General features: G+C 40.2%; 1 protein-coding gene across 5 annotated transcripts in view; it reads left to right on the top strand.

Moving 5' to 3' along the window:
• MAPKAP1 (MAPK associated protein 1) overlaps positions 1-6,000 on the top strand; it is a 219,241-nt gene that overhangs the window by 52,604 nt on the left and 160,637 nt on the right. The window lies entirely within an intron of this gene.

Raw genomic sequence — 6,000 nt, 5'->3', positions numbered from 1 at the left:
CATACATTAGACGCCTGCCTTAGGAGGTTATGAGGTAATTAGTGAAATGTCTATTTTTCTCCTGAAATCTATCCTTCTAAGGACACCCAGTGAAGATCCATTGCTCTCTGATCTCTCCATTCCCCTCTTAACTTCTTTTGGGAAGACTGAACGCTTCCTGAATATTTCATTTTTTAATTGAAGCTCCAATTGAGTTAAGGTTTATTCTTAAATATAAGAATTGATATTTTCTGCCCATCTATCCAGTGGGCAGAATGCACATTTCTGCTTATGTTTGTCCAGAAATTTGAAAGTGAGGCAACAATAGAATAGCAATGATGTAGAATTCCTTGCCCTTCAGACTGGGAAAAATTAAAATGACCAGAAATTCCCATGTTGGCAAGACCAAATTGGTGAAGTTTTCTGGAGTGTGATATTTTTACATGTATCAAAAGCTTAAAAATAAATAGGCCCTTTGACTTGGAAAATACCCATCTAGGAATGTATTCTAAGGAATTAACCAGAAAAGTACATGAAGATCCAAATTTTCGTTATGTCCTTTACTGTAATACTGGAAACAAACTAAATGCCCAGCAAAGGATGAATTAAGTAAATTATGGCATAGTATCCACATAATGAGTATTACATAATGATGAAAATGATGACACTGACATCACTTCTTGATATAGAAAGGCTATCATAGTAAATAAAAAAACAGGTTATAAAATAGCATGTATAGTATCAAATTTTTGTTAAAATGATTATATTTGCATAGAAAAAGTTCGAAAGGATATGCACAAAATATAAAGAGATTATTTCCAACTTTTATTTAGTTAGCAATTTTTATTTCTTTAAAGATTTTTCTAAAATGAATGTATATTACTTTTTAAATTGTGGTGGTAACAATAAAACAGAAGTTAAAGTGGGACGTCACAAGAAAAAGTTCACCCAGTTTTGTGTAGAGAAAAACTGGTGGGCTGTTTTTAGGCAAAGATGATTCTGATTTTTAAAACAATGAAGTGTCATTTAAAAAACCATTTGTATTCATACTGACACCTTAAAGTGTTATATTAATTATCTTTTCGGGATTTAAAAAAGCCATTGGCTTCTTGTTTGTTAGGTGTTTTTTTCTTTTTAACCATGGATTCAGGAAAGTTTGAGTGGCAGTTATTTGTAAAGTATATGGTACAAGGCAGTAGGGGAAGGAAAAAAATAATTCGTCTCCTTTCTGTGGGGACAACAGATAAAGATAGTAATGGTGTCTCCTATTCACTGAATACTTGCTGTGTGCCAGGCAGCATGCTAGAAACTTGAAGTATTTCATTTCTAATCTACACAGTAACTCCAGGATGTAGATGTTATTAGTTCCATGTTGATGTGGGGGCTTTGAGAGATTAAGCAATTTGCCCGAGAGCGAACCCTGCTACTGTATGGTTGGGCCAGCTTTTAATCCGGTGTATCTGGCTTTGGAGGTTATACTGTCTGTTTATGAAGACCCACGTATATTAAAAGAAATATTGTTGCAATGCATCTTATTGCTTATCCTATGTAGTATATGTTAGTAAGACATAGGAAGCTCTACTTTTCCTACGTGTTTCCCCGACCATAAGACCTAGCCGGACAATTAGCTCTAATGCGTCTTTTGGAGCAAAAATTAATATAAGACCCGGTCTTATTTTACTATAACATAAGACCGGGTATAATATAATATAATTAATATAATGTAATACCCGGTCATTTTACATAATGTAAGACCGGGTCTTATATTAATTTTTGCTCCAAAAGACGCATTAGAGCTGATTATCCGGTTAGGTCTTATTTTCGGGGAAGCACAGTAGCATTTAGCATAAAAAAAAAAAGGTCTCAGCTTTTCCCAGCTTGGTTCTGAAAGAGTACTCGATGCATGAGACTAGGGTCTGTTACTTACTATGTCACTAGCTTCTATGTGACTTTGAATGCATCAGCTCACCTTTCTGGGTTGAGTTAGCTAGTCAGGAAAATGAAGATGACGACCAAGGTCAGACCCATCATTAGAATTAGATAATTTTATGATCAATGTGAGACATTTAGAGACCCTTAAGTATTTAGGTCCTTTTTATGAGAATACTGTAGGCAAGGCTGATGATTCATCAAACATTTGTTGAAAGTTTACCTTGCTCCTAGTAGAGTAAGAGGTCCCTGGGGTGCATTTGAAAAGGATCGCCCTGCCTTCAAGGAGCCAGCTCAGAATCTCCGGAGATAACACACGATGAGCCAAGGACGGGAGGATTTGGAAGTCTTAAGTCCATCGCTTTTCCTGGACTCACCTGACAATGGCCTCCGCCTTTGTGCTTCCTCAGCACCTTGTGTGTGCCTTTTTAGAGCACAGATTTGTCTGTCTCTGTCTCTCCCTCTTCTCTGTATGGAGTGCTCAGCATAGTGCTCAGTAAGTATGGGGAGGGGGGAAAGAGAAGGAGGGAGAAATCTGTGCCCTGGTGGGTTCTATTTGAAATAATTAAAACCACTCGAATGCTAACAACAATAATAGCAGCCAGCATATATTGAGAATTTACTGTGTCCTAGGCACAATTCTAAGTGCTTTACATGCAAAGATTAATTCTTACAACAGCCCTGAGAGGAGGTATTACGATAATCCCCCAGTTTGAGAGGTGAGGAGACTGAAGCACAGAGAGGTTAACTTGCCTTAGGTTGTAGAGCTAGGAAGTGGGGAGTCAGCATTTAAGCCCAGACAGTGTTCTGAATCTCTGTGTTACACTTACTTGATGTGTGAAGGCTCCCAAAGGTCTTCCAGTTGTTATTGTGAGGTTAATTCTCAGCCAGTTTTTAAGTGGTTCCATGTTTTCCCTAAGGGATTGGCTGCAAAGGTGGTGATCATTCCTTTTGCCCTGAGGTTTTCATAAAGTCTTTTTGCCAGTGGAATATTTGTAGCTGAAGCCATTTAGGAGACAATGAGGTGCTTAGGGACAGAGTGCTGCTGTTCTACTGGTGACATAATGTTTTATGTGCTGTGGTGTTAAAGGGTGCAGGCTCTGTTTTCTCAGGCCCGAATGATTGAGGGACATGAGTGAGAGTAAGCAGATTGCAGTTTAATCTTGGAAAGATCGAGGTAATTTGTACAGACCAGCAAGTATTCAGACTTGACTAGGAGAAAGGATATTGCTTGTAGAAAAAGCAGGAAAATATTAAAGTGTATTTTGCGTGCAAAACAAAGACTGTGAAATCAGTAATGTCCACGTGATTATTTTCAAAGAATATTTCCAAAGTGAGATTTTTAAGCCATTTAAAGCTCTGAGTTGATGGAAGTACTTTTCTCCTTTTTCACCGCTCAGTGTGTTCCTGGGGTCAGCTAGATTCCTTCTCAGTGTCTGTCAGGTTTGACACTTCTCAGATTCACGAGTCGCTCTCTTGTTCCAGGACCTTCTCACATCTCATTTATGTTACAGGCGCAGCTTCAAGGCTGGTCTCCCTGTCACTTGTCCCCTCACCCTTGATGTGTCAGATTAAAATCCCCCACTGCCCTCCCAGTGTAGCAAGACCAAACTCCTCCACCTGACAGAGCCTTCCCCCCACATACTTTCCATCTTAATTCTTACTGCTCAGTTCAACTTTCATTTACCCATCGCCTACTTTCTTGTTGTAGGTATGCTGCTTTAATTAATACATCATTTCTCACTTAAGCTCCACGAGAGCTTAGAGAGAGAGATTTTTATTCTTGTTTTCTAGATGAGGAAACCAAGGGAAGAGAGGAAGAAAAAAATCCCACAGAGGAACTGACACATTGGTGCAAAATAATTAGTTGTTGAGTGAATGAATGAATGCATGAAAGCCAGTAATTAAGAAAGCTCAGACAGTCTTGCACCTGGGTCAGTCTGATTCCAGATCTGTCACCTTGCCTCCCAATCTAGCTCCACTTTGCTTCTTTCCTGACAGTTTTGTTTTCAGACCACAAATGATAATTTTTTTACACGTTTGCTTCCAGTCATTTCTTCAGCCTGGACTATCTGTTTAACCCATTGCCTTCAGAACACAGGGCAAAACTCACTCTGATTAGCCCTTTGATACTTGAACCACTTTTTATCTGCCCGTGCCCTCTGCACTTCTGTATCATTATGGGTGTGGTGGATTAAGGGTCAGACAGACTTGGGTACTGGCCACTTACTGTCGACGCAGTTTTGGGTAAAAGCTTAACTTCTGTTGGACCCCAGTGTCTTGTCCTTCCAGCCTTGCTGGTAGGAGTTGTGAGACTTACCTGAAGGATCATGCGTGAGACAGTGTTACAGTCAATGGCACATACAGGTGACCGAGACAGGTAGATTCCTTGTTCAGTTAATTAATGCTTTTTCAGTTGTGCATGGTCTAGTAACTAGATACATAGTATACCTACCCCGTGTGCAGTATTTAATGTAGAGTTTTCTACATACAGCTGAAGGCCATTCTGGCAACTTACAGCCCACATATTAAAGAATATGCAGTTACCTGGCAGATACTATAGTTAAAGAGTTATTAGGTGTGGGGGAGTTTTGAATTATCTGTTGTATTTATGTTTATTGTGTGCATTAACATTTTTCTTATGTACTTTTTTCCCCTTAGTGTTTTTTGTTTGGTCTAGTTTAGTTTTTTTCTTCTTTCTATTGCTTCATTTTTGTTCTCATCTGTACATCTCTTTCAAGGTAACTTTTGTCTGTTCTAGGCTGGACACCTGTCATTGGAGAGGTGTTTTCTGCCTTTCCTTGGCTCAGAGTCATGTTCATCTTAGAGCTGGTCTCCTTTTTTCTGTTGTTCAGCAACAGTTCCCTAGAGTTCCTTCTGACACAAATCAGTGGAGGAGGAAGACTTGGGAATAGGGAATGGAGTCTCTGCCTGGAGCTGTTTGTCCTTCAGAGGACAGCACCTGGGAGCAGCAGCTGTTTCCCCCACACCCGCCACAGCTGGTGCGCGGAGGTCACACGTGCGCCAGACTGAACTGAACTGAACTGGTCGAGGTCGGCCACACTGAGGCCGAGACAGACATGCCCCCAACAAGTTTTATTTTATTTAATTTAGTGCACACCTACTAAGCCCGTTTGCTTGGAATTCAGTGTGAATAAACTATCCCTGCTCTGGAGGAACTTGCAGACGAGTAGGTACACAAACCACAGTAAAGAAGCATTAAGGAAATGCAAAATAAAGACCACTTAAAACTTTCACATTACCTCTTTTTGAGCAATAGATGCTAAATCATCGTTACACCATTTAGCATAATTTAGGGTTAGACTGCGTAATTTTGCATTCTGCTTTTCACCTACCTTTGTAATCCTTGAATTTTTTTTTAAATATATAACGCAAGTTCGTATTTCTTTTCAATGACTAGCTTACACTCTTTTGAGCAGATAGTTCAGTTTCTCTGCCTCTTTCCTAGAGGCTGCTTCACGAGCAGTCAGGTGCAGAAGGCAAAGGTTTTATCACAGGGTCGAGCAGTGATCTTGAAAACACCGTGGTACCAGTCAGTGTGGCCAAACATCCAGTGGAAGGCATTTCTCTTGATTTTTTTTTTTTAACTGAGTAGCAGCTGGGAACATAGAAAAGGATAAACTGGGAAAAGGGGGACCCAGTGGTAGTTCATATCTAGGAGTTTTAATTTGTGACACACGGGGAAACTTCTCCAATCTTCCGAGAAGAGGCTTGTGCCACTGATGATGGTGGAGGTAAGTGGGCCTGTTCTAAGCTTCTGGCTGTTGGCATAAATAGACATTTAAGAACATCAGATAAATCAGATGGTAGAATTAGCAGCACTTGATTTCTACCTGGCCCTGTGGAATCAATCAGTAGGCTTCGTGGTGGGAGGGCTGGAATTGCAGGAGAACAGTGTGCCACTGATGAAATGTAAAAGAGTAAGGATTAGGGCTGCGGAGAATAGAGAGGGATGGCTTTTCCCTCCCCTCATACAGTAGATGGTGGTGGAGAAAAGCAGAGGTCAAAAGATGTGTTTTCCTGCCCCAAAGTTCTGTCGTTTCCTTGCTTGGAAACCCTTCTGATGAACAC

The sequence above is a fragment of the Rhinolophus ferrumequinum genome, chromosome 12 (genome assembly GCF_004115265.2).
Source record: "Rhinolophus ferrumequinum isolate MPI-CBG mRhiFer1 chromosome 12, mRhiFer1_v1.p, whole genome shotgun sequence".
Taxonomy (NCBI): Eukaryota; Metazoa; Chordata; class Mammalia; order Chiroptera; family Rhinolophidae; genus Rhinolophus; species Rhinolophus ferrumequinum.
Note: the sequence above shows the minus strand (reverse complement) of the source record. Positions and strands in the feature narration are given on the sequence as shown.